The following is an 18,279-nucleotide window of genomic DNA, read 5'->3' as shown; positions in this document are numbered from 1 at the left end:
GCTGGCACAGCTGCTCACATTTCATGTCAGTGACTTTAAACAGTGCCAGATACAGTACTTTTCTTAACTGTTTGTACATTGAGTTTAATGTGGCCTGATGAAATGCTAAAGATTACTAGCTGGTGAAAAAAAAACCAACGAACCTGAAAGCAGTTCCTGTAGGATCAAGTAAACTCTCTACACAGAGGCCTCCGTGATACTGGCCAATGTGACTAAAATATAGTGGTAGACAGTGATACAGTAACCTTTTTAAAGCTGACACTCAATCAATTCAATTACTGTAGGTTTCTGTTGTGACTGGAATTTGGAACAGACATGAGAAAAATGCCTGGCATCACATATGCCATGGGCCTATGAAACTTTTGAAAGAAGATCTATTTTTTGGCTCAGACTGTGTCAAACAATGAAGAGGGACCCATGCAAGTGTTGAGGTGGAGACAAGCTAAGTTAATTTTCAGTTTTTTTCCTATTCCCTAGAGCTACAGCTAAAAATGAATTAGTAAGTACCAATTAGTCCTTAGTTATCAATAAATTCTCAAAAATCATAGTGTGAAGAGTATAGTAAACTGCCTGTCTTAAAAAAACCCTCAATACCATATGGTGAGCAGTGTCACATGCTTATTTACAAGGTACTCAGGGAAGCAGACTGGGGAGGAGCTCACTTCACTGCAATTGCTTCTGTGCATCAGCTATTTCAATATTTGCCTGACAACTACCGCCAACTAGCCAAAAGACCTTTTAAGTATAAAAAGAAATTTGAACATGTGTAACCTGGTAGAGGAATGCATATGTAGCTCCCATTTCTTAAAGATCCATATTAGGAGAAGGTAAAGTTTCACACTAAATAGTTGTGTATAAAAATGCAGAGCAGTGTGTACATTTCCCACTGAGACTCTCTTCTCCTGGTGGATTGAGCCTTGTCTACAGCAATCATGTAAGAAAACTGACAGTTCTCTGATAATTTTTTTTAGTCTTTTCATCAAAGCCTTCTCCCTCCCAAAGCCAACAGTAAGGACTTTAAGCAGAAAGACAGAAGTACTGATTCAAGAAAGCCACTGCAGAGTTTTCTGAAAGTCACAGTTTAAGTGTCTCATGCCCCTATCATCTTCAGGCCAGGTGGCCTTGGGACACCAGTGATATATGACATGTGTTCATCCTGTGAGTTTACTTTGCTGTTTACACAGTTTAGTCAGAGAAAGAACAGGGAAATACAGTTTAGTCAGAGAAAAAAGGGATAATGAAGCAGTCATTCTACAAATCTCAACAGGTGTTAGTAGGGTACCTTTTTTCTGAATTCTTCAGGAACAAACCACATTGTCTGGCTGCCTGTACTCTGAGGCCATTCTGCCCACTCATTGTATCATGTCCACTCTACTAAACACTCCATTTTTGTTTGATGGGGAGTAGGTAGAGATAGAGAAAGAACCTTGAGAATAACCAGGATCAAAGAGAGAAAACACTGCTTGAGACTTAGTTGGATCCGTGTTGACAGAAAATCCAGATTCTGTAGTATGGTCGGAGGGCTGATGGCCTTGAATTCAGCCCAAGTCTCCCTGTACCTCTGTAGAACAGTTCTGATTGTAACAGATCAAGTTGACATGAATAAACTGAATGACCACAGATCCTGGTTGCAAAACAATGTGAACTTCATCTGAAGACCTGGTGAGGCCTGATGCTTTTAGTCAATGATGTTAAATTGGTAGAAGTGTTAATTTGTAAACAAATTAGAAAGTGTTAATATTTTTGAAGAGTCTGTCTTGCTTGCTGACTCATTTTGTGTGGACTTGCTTTCTTCAAATTGCCTGCTAATGCACTGGTTGCTCTCTCTCCTTTGCATTTACAGCTGCATTTGTGAAGTTTTAGAGCGCTGATTTCCAAAACATTGTGCCTCTGACCATTAAATTCATTCTCCTAAAGCATGAAAACTGTTTGAATACATTACAGATCTATTTTGTGCCATAAATACTGGACAATTAAAAACCTAATCCACTGTCCTTTAAAGGCAATGAAGGGGCATTCATGTTTGTTTCAGTGGGGAGCCTGAACCTCAGAATTTGTGCACTCCAGGTGTACAAAACCTCATTGCTTTAAGTTCCTATGGTAAAAGCTTGCAGCCTTTTCTGTGCTCTCATCTGGAAGCTTTACATTATTAGAGTTTTTTTTCCTTTGGTAGGGTCATTGCACTTTCACTTTAAATCATGATATAAAAATTGACGTGTTTCTTGCATCAAATGTTACACAAGGCTTTATATGGTATTTGTACTTGCCTTAATGACCATGCTATTAGCAATGTTAGTGACATCAGTAGAATACTCATTTATTGAGCTACATTTGGAGAAGAGAGGAATTCTAACCTTTTTTTGTGTAGCTTTTTGTGAGAACTGTTGACAATTGCCAGCCTTGAACATTCAAAAACCTCCAGATTCAGACCCTAAAATACTCAAGATCAGTTTAAAAATTTTGAAGAGAATATTATGATATAACCATATATCTAGATGTGATTTGAAAAGAAGCTATAGCAAGATTTTTGATAAAGGGCTGGTAACATCTCTGTTACATATTTTTCCATGGAACAAAATGCAGGTCATTGCTGGCTTCCTTGCAGGCCTGGAATTTGTCCAGCTTGGTTCTTTTAGCTTTAGGGAGCTGATGCTTTTAGAAATTATTTCTAGGAAAACATTGGGAGTGAATTATAATGATGATTTTGAAATATCTGGTGGTTGATATCAGTAGCTGGATGATAGGATCAAGCTGATGCTATTAGCTAAATTGGAAAAGGTTCTCTTTCATGTTATGCAGCATGTACTTGAATAGGTTGGATGTGAACATTTACAGTGCTATGAAAATACGCATTGTGTGACTGAAAACCGTTTTAAACTGCATTCCCCACCTCTTTCTATAAGTAAAATCAAAGATAGTTTTTCAAATTCTTCACAGAAAACAGAGAGAAAAACAAAACTCTTAAGGGGGGGATGAAGATTAGTAGCAGCAGATACAGGAGTTCTTGGCTTTTCATAGCTCTTTTGACTCCTAGAGCTTTAAAGAATTTAGTCTCATGTGAAGAAGACTGATACAGTGGTTGTTGGGCAAACTGAGGGCTATCAGAAAATCTGCATGCCACAGATTTCCTGTTTGATGCTGGGCAAGTCCCATTCCCTTCCTCTAGGTTATCTGTGTGCAGTTTGGTACTTTCCATTCAGAAGGACAAAGTAAAGATTGCAAGCTGACCTGATAGCAGAGGCCATCTCTGTTTAGACAGATGGAATCCATTGTCTGTCTTGCAGAGGCATTGTGTTGATTTAAAAATGCATGTGTTGCAGCATAGCAGAGAAGTTAAATTCTTTTGCAAAGTGAGGACATTCTATTTTTCCTGTAAAACCAATATGAACAACCGCAGTTTCCCAATCTCCCATTACTGAAACAGAGAGAAGCCTCCCCAAAGGGCTTGTGAAAGACCTCCACAGACCATTTGGGTATAAACAGATAGTATCTTTGTACCTAGTGGTTGCTTACGTATAAAAACGGGATCACAAGCTTTTAGACTTTGGCCTTTCTGGCAGTAACTGCAAAAAGTTCAGGAAGTTAATCTCATTTTCTGATTGGGATAGTGAATTTAGGGTTAAGGAGATTAGCTGCAATGTATATTCCTAGGAAGAACTACTGACAGCTGTAGTAGAAGCTAAAAGAAGAAGGTTTCACATCTAAGGCAGAGAAAAAGCAGAAGAAAGGCAAGGCAAGGCAAAAAAAAACCCCAAAAAAAAACCCCAAAAAAGAGGTAAAAGAGAAAAAAAGGAAAGAAAAAAGAATAAGAAAAATGGAAAACAAAAAAGAGGAGAGAGAAGAAAGGGGAAAGAGATGATGAAACATATGAGAAATTATAGGAGCAGAAATAAAAGTGGGGAAGGGCCTTGGCAGACTGAGAAAAATCTGTCATATACGTATTGCTGCAGTTGATCCGTGTGATCGGTCGAATAGTGATACATAGCTTTAAAGGTGTGGGGAATGATCCCAGCCAGGAAAAGGCAGAGAGCACTAGCAGTGACCTGGGCTAGCCTTGTGGAGACATTTTAGTAGGGTTGCAGGAAGGGTTGCAGGAAGGCCTGAGGCACTGCATTTTTTGGTCACTGGAGTGTGCCTGGTGGTTTCACCCAAAGCAGAGGGGTAAAATTACATGGGGGAAGAGAGACATCTGGACAGACCAAAAAGCACAGCTACCTCCACAACCAGGGCAGGGAGGAACCCAGGGATGTCTAACTGTAAATGAAGCTCTTTGAATGTTGGAAAATGTGTTCAAATTACCTAGGCAATTATTCCAAATCAGTTCCTTGATCTGGTGGTATGTGATGACTGCTTTCCCAGTTAGAGAATTTCTCTAAAAGGGTGGACAAGTGACTTTGTTCTTTAAAAAGCAGAAAGTAACACTGTGTTGTTTTCCATATTCCTCACTCTGCAAAATTTCAAATGAAGGGCCTGATCCCATGCCAAGTGGAGCACATGGAATTACTTCCTTGCCTTTGATACATTCTGGCTCAGCATTTAATTAATAGTCCTGATTTTATAAAGTTTTTGGTTTGAACTTTTCACTCCACCTTTCCCAGATAGAAAGATGGAACCCACACTTACCTCATTAATTTCAGATGGTTTGTTTCTGCTTTCAAGGTGTGCGTGTGGAACCCTCTGAACTTCCTGGACACAAATGAACATTAAATCTGCCTACACTTAAAAGTAGGTCTCAATAATGCCAAACTTTTTGAAAGTGAGTTTCAATTTGATTTTATTTGTAGTGCTCATATGCATTCCAGGAAATACTGACATATTTGAACTCCAGAAGAACAGATAGCAATGAGAAGTGGATTGAAATCTTGCACGTTCAAATACAGAAGAAATTTAAAACTGTTGAAGATGTGCTAAACCTGTCCTTTGAGCCTTGCTGATTAATTACTGAAATCAGCCATTCAGAGCAAAAAAAGTCCATTTGATTTCAGCAAATATTCAGTTTTGCCATCTGCATTCAAAGTGAAAAATGAAGAGCAATTACATGACCTGTCACATCAAACCATACAGTTTAAATGTTCAGCTTCCATGCAAGTCAGGGTGGAAATGCAATTGCTTCCAAAGATGAAAAAATCAGGAGCTCAGGGTGTTATTCAAATTTAATGACAGTAACTTATCTTTAAGCCCCCCATGCTCAAATCCCAATTTTCCCACTGAAGGACCTGAAGGGACCAAAAGTATGTGAAAATATATTTGGGTTCAAAATATATTTATTTTAGACATCACCATCTGAAAAATGTCCTTGCTTTTAAATCTCCAGACTATGCTGCCAATGCAAAGGGAATATGCTGGGGAAGACCAGCTGTCTGTGGGTGTCCGCAGGTGCACTTGCAGTTTTACTCCTTTGAGAGCAACCCCAAAACACAGCAGTAAGGTGGACATGAGGGGTATCTGTGGTGTCCTCCCCTCTCCTGCATGGAAGGCGGTGGTGGGCAGGGCAGGGAGGAGGGGCACACAGCAGGGTGTCAGAGAGCCAGCTGGGGTCACAGACCTTACCCCTGGTGAGAAGTACATCTGCAGGGAGGATTCAATGCAGGCCTGGGGTGGAGGCACAACAATTTTGAGGACCCAAAGGAGGGAAGCCCTGTAGGGTATTTGGAAGTTGAAATTTGGGGTTGTCCCTTTCTTGGAAAGGAGATTACTCCGATGCAGCCAAGATGCTTTTTAAAGCCAGGCAGGGATGAAGGAAAGCTTCTAGGCTGTGGAGCAGCCTAGAAGGGAGCTCTATGATTTGGGTCACTCTGTCATACCAAATCTGTGAGTGTCTGCCTATGGGAAGAAAGCCAGTAAAGCTTCCAGACATTCACAACACTGCAGGTCTGTAAGTGTAAAAAGACCAGGGTGCAATGACAAGTCTCACCTGACACATGCTCAGAAATTTATGGCAGGTAATCTGAGGCATAAAGGGCAGGCATCCCCTGAGCTCTTTGCTGACTGGCTTCACCCAGGATTTCTCTTTATTGCACTTCCTTCTCTTGTTCTCTGGTTTATCCAGTTGCTTTGCTATGTCTCTGGGAAAGCCTGCCCTTGATCAGGCATTCCTGTGTGTTTGATCAGAATAATGAGGTACTGATTTTACTTGGATGTTACAGTGACATGAAAAACTAGTCTTTTTGCATGGCTATAAATTTTTGAGGAAAGTAGCTGTCTTTCTTGTTGTGCTTTTGGAATTTGTCACCAAGAAATTATCTGATTTCTTCTATCACTATGGGTTTGGGCTACACTCAAAAGGCCTAGATTTTCTTTTTTTGGTTTTTTTTTTTCTTTTTCTTTTCTTTTGTTTCTATTTCAGATCATCAGCTCTTAAAAGTGCCTTACACTTATCCCTTAGATTTCAGTCTTTTCCCCCACCCTATGAATGTTTTCAGTTGTCAAAAGAAGAAATGTGATAATTTGGAAGGTTCACAGAAAGCATGTTTTGTGATTATTGTTTTTGTGATCTGTCCAATGTAAACTGCTTTAGAAAAGCTCTGTTCCAGCCACTCTAATTCACTTTTGCAGAATACTAGATTTGAAGTTGACTAAAGAGAAAGCCTTTTTTTTAATGGGTGTTCTAAGAGGAATGCAGCTTAACTGTTTGGTTTCTGTCCTGACTTTTAGCTCTGCCTCATGATGTTCAGAGGGAGTCCTATGTGGTTAACTTAAAATTAACCTTCCTTTAACACCTTTTTATTGCCTAAAAGGAGCAAATATGCCTCTTCCAGTGCTTTAAGTGTTGTGGTAGAGCAATTTGAGGGTGCCCTATCTAAGTCTAGTTCCTCATCCCTAGTGAGATCTCAAATAGTGACAAAAGAATTGTGTGTCCTCCAAATGCTGCAGTCAGGGAACAACTGCCTATGCAGGCTTGAGAGGGAGATTCCCATAGAATGTCCATGTTCAGTTGTGTTGCAAGTGGAAGCACTGGTGGTACCTGGGAGCACAGTCCCAAGAGGAGAGCTGAACCACGCAGCTCAGCTTTCTGTGGGTGGAATGACACCAGTGCACACCAGCTGGGAACACAGCTCGGTTTCATGTTCCGGCTCACTTCAGAGCACTTACACTCAGTGTTTACAAGGTTGCTGATGCTTGCAAAGGCGAGGCTGTGTTCCCACAGCTGACTTTTTCTCACTGATCCTGGAGAATTGCTGAACAATCTCTGGGGTGTATGCCAACTTGATAGGAAAGAATTACCCTGACTCTCTCTTTTTGTTTGTTCTGTTGCTGTGGCCCCCTGGCAGCAATCATTCCAGGAATTAACTTTTCTAAAATAACAGGACATTTGTTTTCTCTAATCCTATAACTTCTTTAACTCTTTTCAAATCAGAGCAGAGGTGGTGGGAAACTTAACTAAGTCTAGTTCTTCAAACTGATCACTCCAGTACCTGGACTTGTGCTTTCCATTTTCTTCCCCTAGAAACTGCAGAGTTCATGCTCACTTGGCCCTTGCACTCTGTGGGAGGAACCAGGCCCAGAGAGGGCCCATACATCATACTGATGGGAGCATGCAGCAGGAAAGTTCTGTGCAGACAATCCATGACTGGAGGGCTGTAACTTATAGTTTGGTGTGGGCACACAGTTTGTGGTAATTGGGAGTGGGGCTGCGGCCGAGCCTCATCCCTGCTGGGCTACAGCTGTGCAGGACAGGTGAACAGCATTGAAGGTAGTGAGACATGGAATGCCGAGGTGCACTGACCAGTCACAAAAGGGACACACAGGTGCAATGCATGAATGATGAGGGGTATGAAAGGTTGGGCTGAAGGGCAAGATGAGCACATGCTTGCACCCATCTGAAGTGATGTTGTTCAGGTGCTTGAAGCCTTCTGAAGTGGTATGGTATTACTCTGTATGGGTTGAAGCCTTCTGAAGTTGTATGATGATACTCTCAATTGAGAGAGTTTGGTACCTGTTATGGTAGCACTCACCACTAGACAGTCATGTCTTCTCTTTCAGTACTGCTTCTTAGGTGTTGAAAGATGTAAGCTTAACCTCCCAGTGAAACACAGCCAAAGCCATGTTGTTTAAAAGCCCATTTAGTCCCAAATGCAGTGGAGCTGTGGAGTGTGGTCTCAACAGCCATTCTTTCCACTCTGGTGTCATTGCTAGAAAAGTATCCGTCCACATCAGAGGGATGCAGCTGGTGTAACAGTGATGCTAAAGTGAAGTCGTGCTATTTCTCTTACTATAGAACATACATTTCTGCTTTGAAAACGGTTTCCTGGAACATATCTAAACAGAAGCTGCTGTAACCTGTAGTGAACTTAAATCATGACACTTCACTCTTCTGAGTTTGATGTAGATGGCAAAAATTTTCCTCAAAAGGAGCACTAGTTTTGTTTTGTTCCATGGCAGCTAACAGCAGTATAACAAAGCAATCAAACTTTCAAAACCTTTCTGATTCAGTTCAGTGTCTTGTTACTCTCTCTGATGCATCTGTTAACCTTCAGAAAGCTACGTGGGTGTTTAGAAGAATAAGGTGCTTTACATTAAACACATTCTTTATCTGCCTCAGATAAAGAATGGGTTTTGGCAAGAGTTACAGAGGCAGGAAAAAAATTGCATGCTTAAATAGGGGGTTGGTGTTTCCTGACCTTTTTTCATAAAAAGCAGAAGAAGTAGTTGGGTTTTTTGTGGTTTCTTTTTTTTGCCTTTTTTTTTTTTTAATACTACTTAATGCATGTGGTGTAGTTACCTTAAATAAAAAAAAAATTAATAAAATCAGCTAATGCTTGAAAAAACTAATTTTATATTTGGGGATTGGGTGACATGAAAAATTCCTTGAACTTAATTTCTTGTGGAAAAATCTAGAATTATCTTTTAAGTCAATTTATAAACATGATTTTTTTTTTCTTTTTCCTCTTGTTTTTACTTAGAAGTTGGATGTAGATTTGGATTATGTGACTTGATTCATTTTTTCTTCTTTTTTTTCCTTGTCACATACTGTTATTAAAACATTTTGGTGCATACAATTAATCTAGTTCTTCAACGTGAATTGTGGGCTCTTGCTGACTTGAAAATTCTGGAGCTCAAGTTGACATTTAAGCTCTGCTCATTGATTGTATAATACAATATGAGTAAATAACCTTCAATTTTTACTTATACATGTGTATTCCATATGTCCAATAATTTTAATTCATTCTTTTTCATGGTATGTGATGCATCAGATATTCCTTTTATGTAGTGCAGGCTTTAGTATTTCCATCACTAAAAGCTTTGGTCAAAGTTCTGCTCCTGTTTTGAAGATAATTGAGCCTCACAGGCCTGTCTGGGACTCAAATATATTTTATGTTAATCTGCATTTAAATAATGTGTCTCTGTTTCACTGAAGCATTCAGAGTATCAACTCAGTTTGTGATGGCCTCTGCCATTAGTGTCCTTGTTGGGATATTGTTGAGACCAAAGGTCGCTTTTGTGAAGCAAGTGACATATGTGCTATGATGCTCTGGGCTACAGCATGTAATAGGAAGGTATGGGGTGTGTCTAGACAGTAGGTACCTGACCTGAAAAGGCTAGATAAATCAAAACTTTTTGTTTGAATACAGAGATGAGGCATTTTTTGCCAATAAAAAGCCATGAAGTGAAAACTTGGAGTGCTTAAAGGGTAAGTTTTGTTCTTGCTGTGAATGTATAAAATCCTTCTGAATGACAGAGTCAACACATGAATGCTATTTCTCTTCTAATTTAATTAAGTAACACTTAAACATCATTGGTACTTGACATTTAGGTCCCAGTTTGTAGCAGCATCTGCTGTTAGGTTTTGGAATCTCAGAAATTGTGAGTAGCTTAAGACCTGATTTTTTTATATATCTTTTAAAAACATATATATATATATATATATATAAGTTCGTCGATATTTGTCTCCATATCTGTAAGTATCAGCCTTACCCTAACTGGCCTTCCAGAAGTATCAGGAAAATATGGATCTGGGTCTTTGGCCCCATGGCTCCCTGTCCATGTGCCCTGGTGAGCCCCCCTGTAAGCAGGCCCCGCAGTTGCTTGTTCTGTCTCCATTTATGCCAGGTATGTAAGCACAAGCCTCATGTTAAGCATGTTTAAGAGATCTTGTTGATTACAACAGGAGTGCTCCCACAGCTTATAGCTGTGCAAATGTTTACATACCTGCCCTGCTCTGGTCCTATATAAAGATCTGTCTCCTTTTCCTTGCAAAGCCTTTTCTGTCTGCTGCTTTGAAATTTCCCATGCTTCGCACTTTCCCCTAGCTGGAGGGAGGCTGCCCAGATCCTTACTAGGAGAAGTCCTTGTGTCAGAAGTTTGAAGACTGCAGCTTGCTGGGAATTTAAAGGCCGGTTGAAACAACAATCCATGCCTCAGTAAACAAGTACATGCTGGTAATGAGCTTCACGTTACAGGAGAGGCTTTTACCAGTGTAAAGTTTGTCAGGATTCCCCGAACTTCTGTTTTGGATTTGTCCCTTATTTCTCTGCAGTCCCAGAGAACAGGCTCACATATGGATCCGTTCCAGCTCCTGAATATTCTGTGATTATTTAATCACAGTAGTTACATACTTAAAAAAGAAGAAATAGACTTTGTGTGCATCGCTGCACTTCACAGAGAAGGTTGAATGTTGGGGCCGTAGGTATAAACACCTCTACTTGCAACAGACATTCACGTATGTGAATATGAATATGTATGTATAGTGTATATATGTAAAATGAAGGTACACATACATATCATGCTTTCAGAACAGGTTTTCTTTCCTTAAGCTGTAATAACAGGAAGACCAGTGAAAGGAATAACTTGCTGTTTGTCCAGGGTGCTAATGCTTTTACATTGGTGAAAAACAAGCCTGGCCTTCAGTCAGTCATTCCTTTACTTGTTCTGTTTGCTTGAAGATTACATTGTTGCTCTATAGAAGGAAAAATAACCTCGGAAAATAGTATTTTCTGGGCTCAAAATATTTATACTCTGCTTTGTTGATGCTTTGCACTAACACTTATGTCAGTCCTGCACTTAAACTGAGTGTGGTAATGATCCTTTGATACATTTTGAAGTGCCTTTTACTACCTCAGAATTAAAAAAAAAACAAACAACTAAACCTATGTAATAGCTGTACTGTCTTTAAAAAGTACCTTGCTGCTCATGTGCTCTAACAGGATATGCATTAAATGTTTGCTTTCTATCAAGCGAATTTGGTATGCAATAGACTTTTATGAACCCAAGCCTAATTTTAATGGCTGTGATACTGCCTGTGATGAAGGCCCTGATTCTGCTAAGCAGCTGGACAGGTGTTCCCTTTGGCTCTTTAGTACTTGTCAGAGCACTGAAATGCCAAGAGCTTGCACTCAGTGATTTTATGTCCCTGAATTAATGTGGAAGTGGCAGGCATATCCTTATTTCCAGAGTTCCCCTTGAAATACATGTTGCAACTATATCTATTCTGGAAATGTCAGTGATAGTGGCTGCAAGCCGGGGTGTGATGGAAAGAAGATCCTGAGGAAGATGTCAGCTGAGACCACACATCCACAATGGGTAAACAGGCCTTCCAGAGTGCCATGATTACTGTTAAAGATGTTTAGAGCTTTACTTTGTGCTTAATTAATGTTCATGTAGTGTTTGTTTTACTCTCCAAACCCACAGCACGCTACTGAGAATAGTAGATTCAGTAGCACAGGTTTTTCTTAAAGGATTTGAATCACTGCATCTATGTCAGCAGCCCTGGTTGATAGTTTTTCCTTCTACTGTACACATTAACCAGTCTGTGCTGGGAATTGAACTGTGTCTCAACTTATTTGTAAAATTACACTGGGTTTATGGTTAAAGGAATACCCATAGGCATTCCTCTAGAGCAATTCTTATGCCTGCAGAAAACTGGCACCCTGGGTTTTGTGGTGCGAGACTGCCATGGAGGAGGTATCTTTTGAAGTGTTACAAATGCTTCCAGCATACAAGTGCAACTCAGCTTCACTGGGACCTAATGTTTTGGAATAAGTCTGGGGCTGCATGTGGATAGAGCTGACAGACAAATGCAAATGAACATTATATCAGTGCACATATAGTGACAGCTTCAATCTCCTTCAGAGGGTGACCCCAGTCCTGTTGTTAGGCAGCAACAGCAGCATCTGACAGGTCAGAGCTAAAAAAAAAAAATATACATACTTCTGCTGTACTACAGGTTTCCTGTATGACCTTGAGCAAGCTTAAGTCACTCCCTGATTTGGGTCTGTATTACTAGAAGCAAGAAAAATATCTCCTGTATCTCCTATGTTTATATGGTGAGTGATTCTGGATGGAACGCTCCTACTATACTGCTGGGCAGCACATAACACAGGGGAGTTTTAAGCAACTAATATAAATAAGAGAAGTTCTTCTTCCAGCTCAAGGGATAACAAAACCTTTAGAAATCTAGCTTGTTTAAATGAAGATAAACAGATTTGATTTGGTATGATAACTATTGGTGTGGCAACTATCTGTCACTACTGCTGCAGAGCAGAGTCCTTTATCTGTGTGGAAAAACATAAATATAAAGGGTTATTAAGAATGTTGTTCAAGCCTTAGACTGCTTTTCTGGTATATTTCTTTTAAACCAGCAGCCATACCCATTGACACACTAGTCAATCTTCTTGCCCCTTGCAATACAAAGAACACTAGGAAATTGAGTCCACTTACAGTAAACTGGACATCCCAAGATTCCTAGGTGCCTCCCTTCCCTTCCTGCTTTTGGCTTATTCTATTGAGAAAAGGAACACCAATATTGTTTTATGAACTGTTATCAGACATGCACTACTTTAAAGGCATGGTCAATTTTTACTGAGCCTGTATTTACCATCTGAGTTCATTTAGGCTCTTTATCATAATGACTTTTAAAACAAAAATACGTCCTCATAACAAAACACTACTTAGAAGCTTTCAATACAAAAACTAATTATGGTAGAATAGTTTGGGTTGGAAGGAACCTTTAAAGGTCATCTAGTCCAATCCTCTCACAATGAGCAGAAACATCCTTAACTTGACAAGGTTGCTCTGTCCAACCTGATGCTTGGTGTTCCCAGGGATGGCATACCTACCACCTCTCTGGGCAACCTGTCTCAATCTTTCATTGTTCACATCATAACAAATTTCTTCAGTATATCTAGTCTGAATCTACCCTAGTTTATTCTAAAACAATTGTCCCCTGTCTCTCTAAAATCGTAGTCCTTTGTGCCTTTGAAACATGCCCTAAAAAAAGGTCAGTCCCCAACTCTCTTAAAATCCTTTAAGTACTGAAAGACTACAATAAAGTCTTCCTGGTGCCTTCTCTTGCTCTAGGCTGAACAACCACCACTCTCTCAGCCTTTCCTTGCAGGAGAGGTGCTCCAGCCCTCTGATCATCCTCACTGGGAAGAGGTGAATGAGGTCCACTGTCTTTCCTATACTGAGGACCTCAGAGCTGGATGCAGCACTACAGGTGAGATTTCATCCGAGCAGAATAGAATGGCAGAATCACCTCCCTCACCCTGTAGGCCGAGCTGATTTTCCTGTAGCCCAGGACATGGCTGGATTTCTGGGCTGCAGGCCCACATTGCCAGGTCATGCACAGGTGTTCTTCCCTCAGCACCCTCAAGTCCTTCTCCTCAGAACTGCTCTCCATCTTTTTATCCCACAACCTACATTGATGCTGGGGACTGCCCTGACCCAGGCTGAGGACCTTGCACTGGGCCTTGTTGAACATTGAGGTTGACATGATCCCACTTCTTGAGCTTTTCCAGGGTTCCCTAAGTGGTATCCTGTCTCTCAGCTGTGTCTACTGCATCATTCAGCTTGGCGTCATCAAGTTTTACCCATTAGTAAGCCACAATTATAAGTAGCTGTAATACAATGTGCCTAATACCTAGAACCTGGATTCAGATTCTGCTCTTCTCTGCTCTTCTCTATGGAGATGCCCATAAGCGTAAGAGTGGTAGATGAGGCAGAGGCAGCTGAAATAATTTCTAACCCTCTAGGAAGCTTGGCTCTTGTTAGTGCTGCTTGGCAATTATAGCCATGCAAAAACTCCATACTTCCTGGCAGTGATCTGTGCCAAAACTATCCTTTTTGAGTTACAAGTGTGCTTTGGTAGTAGAGGAAGAAGTTGGGGAATCTCTTTGGTGAGTCACAATAAGATAGAGTGGAACAAGTCCCAGAGATCAGATTAGCTCAGATTCCGAACCGTCTTTGATAAGTGCATTAAAATACTTCTGTATCACTTTTCTCTGTTAACAAAAATTCTGTAAAACTTGTCTGAATATCAGTAGCACCTGCTTTGTGTGATTTTTAATCAGGGCTTTTGGGCTTTTTGGTGTTTATTGTTGTTGTTTGATATGGGGATTTTTTTGTTGTTTTATTTGTTTGTTTTTGTGGGGAGGATGGTGTCCCCCCAAGATGAGAGAGGAAAGTTGAAGGACATCATAAATCTCATACAGGCCTTTTACTTTCACTGTCCAATCCAGTAAGCACAGGGGGATAAAACACATATTCTCAGGCACTTGACAATAAAATACCCTAAAATGGATGGATAATCTTTTATTTTATTGACTCTAAAGAGATAAAAAAGCAAGTACCTGTTTCTCCCAGATTGAAGATTACGTGTCAAGCCATGATGGTAGGCATGTTGCGGGTTTTTGGCTTTTTTCATAAGGTTTTGTTTTCAGGAATAAAGACTCTGCAAGAGATTCTCAGACTTTATTTGTTTACGAAGGATGAATCAAAAAAAAAGACACCAATGTATAAACTTTGAATTCTTACATCTTATGACTTTAATCTTTTGTCAGGATTTTATGGAAATTTCTAGTGTTGGAATGTTGAGTTTCCCAATGTTTATCAATATTTTTTCAGAGATACCTTGCAAGGGAACTGACCATCCAGATTTGAAGGTGTCTTTGAAATATCCATTCCTTAGCATTTCTGGAGTGTTTCAAGTTTCAATGTAGATGACTGCCAAGTATTTATGTTGTGTTAGAGTGCATCTTCAAAGAAATATCAGCTGCTGCTGGGACAATATACAGTGAAATTTATGTGACTCAACTAACGTTTCCCCAAATTTACTGAAACCAATAAAACGAGCAAGTGAAAAAACAAAAACTCAAACCCCAAAACAACACTCCTACCAACCCTCCAAAAAGATACAGAGCACTTTAAATAAAAAGGATAATTTCTAAGTTTGATGTGTTCTTTCTGGGAGAAGTTCTTGTAGTGAAGATCATCTCTGGCTCAAGAATATGAGTTATGATTTCAGCCAAATCTGTCACATTAACCTTCTTATTTTACTAAAAGGTAAGAGTTAAAATGCAACAATTTTTATTTTATTTAATAACAGAATAAATATTGTAAATACTAGTAAGGAATTTGGGTTATTTGACCTGAAAGGACCCAAATTGGATTTCTTAAATAAAGGTATCCTTTTCTATCACTTCAAACTATTGGTCATTAAATTTAATGGTAAAGTCTCTGTTCACTACATATAAAAAAAATACATGGAGATGAACAGTTATATGTAACCACTAAAAGCATATAATGTATCAAACAGTAATATTTTAGTATATGTATTGTATTTATGAGACAGGGAAGCTGGTTGTTTCAGGGATGCTACCCTCAGCATCCAATCTGTGTGCAAGAGTTCTGCATGTTGTAAGTACTGTTATGAGAGCTACCAGAATGATCTTTTCATTAATAATTTGTTATTGCTGTTCTGCTGGTCACTGCTCTCTGCAGTGCTGTGTTCATGTGTATTCGTAGGACTTGAGCCACCCTCTAATGCTGTGGAAGTTCAAAGTTCCTTATAAGCTGCACTTAGCATCCTACTAGATTGGATGGGTGAATCTAAGACCTGAATTTCAATATAAACTATATCTGACATATATTGTTGGTGAGTTGGTGATGCAGCAGCAAATTCTATATTTCTTGTGTGATAGCATCAGATGTACTATTTTTTTAAGAATAAAAAATGAGAAAGTTAAATATTTGAGCTACTCAGTGATGTGTGGGTAAAATAATAAAGGAATATTGTAATTCAAAGTTAGATTTACACTTCAAAGAAGTCCAAGCATGTGAAGGAAACAAGACAACCAGGGGACAAATGATGGTTTTAGTTCTACCTTAACAAGATACATTAATTTTTGTGCCTTTATAATTGCTATAGATATCTGTTCTGCAGCCTACTGAGAGTTCTTCTGGTATTGAAAATTTGGCATGTAAGCAAGTGAGTGGGAATCTATAGGTTTGAGTAATTAAAATGTGCAAATGCTTTCTAAATCTTAAGGATAAAAAGATGTGTTACACTTTGAGGAAGTGACCTGTATATGTGAGTGAGGATGATGGGATGCTCGTACAGGAAATACAGTGGGAAGGACAAGGAAGGGTTTTTAACTTGTAAACCCAGTTAAGCTCCAGCTGGTAGTAGGGTATCATTTTCAGGAAGGGTAATGTGAGGATTACACCCTTCCTGAAAGGGAAAGAAAGGTGCTTCAGTACTTCTTTAGCCCTTTTCTTAAATCTGTGCCTAGCAAAAAGCAAGGATAATGATGACTGGGCATGTGCATCCATGAAAAACTCAGAGCACAAATGTGGCAGAAGCCACAACTTCTCTCAGGGCAGGTGTCAAGGCGATGTAGGAATTGAAACAGAAGAGAAAATGGTAAATCACAGTTAGACCACATCAAGTAATGCTGATAACTGGTAACTTACAGTGCTTTACTACTGCTTGTTGTTGTGTTATCACATCTACTCTTAGCCATTTAACTTATCTATTCTCTTAGCACCATAGTCTGATGGTGCTCAGAGAATAGATAAGTTGCCACCACATTGCCACCACAGGGAAAACAGCAGTAAGAAGAAACATCTCGAGGATGCTATTAATACATTTGCATTCTTAAAACATGCTCTGTAAAGGTAAGGCTGAGGATTCTTGAAGAAATGCTTGTTCAGGCTAAATGCTCATCAGAACTGTAGTATGTGGGTAGCTACTCTTTGTCACCAATTGCCTCCTTGGGTGCTGGCTTGAGGACTAGCTCTGGAAAGGTAAAATTAAGAGCAAGACAAAATGCTTCTGGGCCTTGAGGAGCAGTGGGGTGCCAAGAGAAGAGTGGTGCACCCATCAATAACACTTGGGTTTATGCTGCTGCTGCAGCACTGCCATACATGTGCACACATTACCTGCTGCTCCACTCCTACCACATGGCTGTCACAGCTTGTGAGAGCAAGACAAGGAGCACACTGCCTACTGCTCTGGGATTTCTCTTCCATTTGACTGATTTTTATTTTGGCACAGAGTGGCTGAGAATGGAAGAGAATGGCTGTAGCTTAGCTGTGGTTTGAAGGGAAGCATGCTGGAAAGCTGGGCAGCACTAGTGCTGCCTTGCAACTGTTGGTGTGGCAGCAAAAGGTTCACCAGCCTCCAGATCATCAGTGCAGGGGGAGACAGTGGTCAAACTCTTCCTGTCTAAATCTGAGGATATATTAATCAAGACTATTATCTGGTGACAACTTTGTATTTCTCTAGTTTCAAAATAAAAGCAGATGCCTAGACAGAGAGCCTCTTCGGGCTGGGGGAAAAGATCAACCTTGGTGGAGCATCTTACTTTCTTGTTTCTTCATGGTCAGCATTCACCTCAAAAAATGAGATGTTGCACACATGCCAGTGAATATTCCCTCTTCAACCTCTTAGGAAATTGGAGTGCTGAGGATTGGAAATGCTTACCTAACTGTGGAAATGCCCTAAACTTAATGCTTACCTAACTGTGCTGCTACTGTGTGTGGCTGAGTTTTGGGCTAAAACTTCATGGCTAACTCTGTTCATCCTATTCTAGCTAGTGACATGATGATGATGATGTGACAGAGATGAAATAGCAGAGAAGTCAAATATGTCAGGCAAGGCACTAGGACCATTGTATAGGACACTGGAAAGCATGTTTTGGAATACTGCATGCTTACTTTAAAATAACTGTGTTAAAGTTGACATAAAACTAGAACATATGGAAAGTCTAGTGTGGATATTAAAAGATTGAAAATCCTATCTTATGGGAAGGAACTAGAAGAGATTGGCTTGTTTAGTTTAGCAAAATAGAGTTGTGAGACTATTTGACAGCACTCTATAAATACATCCAGGGCTAAATGCCAGAGGAGGGGAAAAAGCTTTTCAAACCCAAGACCAATATTTGCATAAGAACAAGTGGGCATAAACTTGGCCCTGAGTAGAATTAAAATGGAAATCAGATGATTTCTACCCCTCAGTACAGTGAGGTCATCAAGCTGCCTCCCAGTAGGAGCAACAAGGGC

Source organism: Motacilla alba, chromosome 2 (assembly GCF_015832195.1).
Source record: "Motacilla alba alba isolate MOTALB_02 chromosome 2, Motacilla_alba_V1.0_pri, whole genome shotgun sequence".
Lineage (NCBI taxonomy): Eukaryota > Metazoa > Chordata > Aves > Passeriformes > Motacillidae > Motacilla > Motacilla alba.
Note: the sequence above shows the minus strand (reverse complement) of the source record.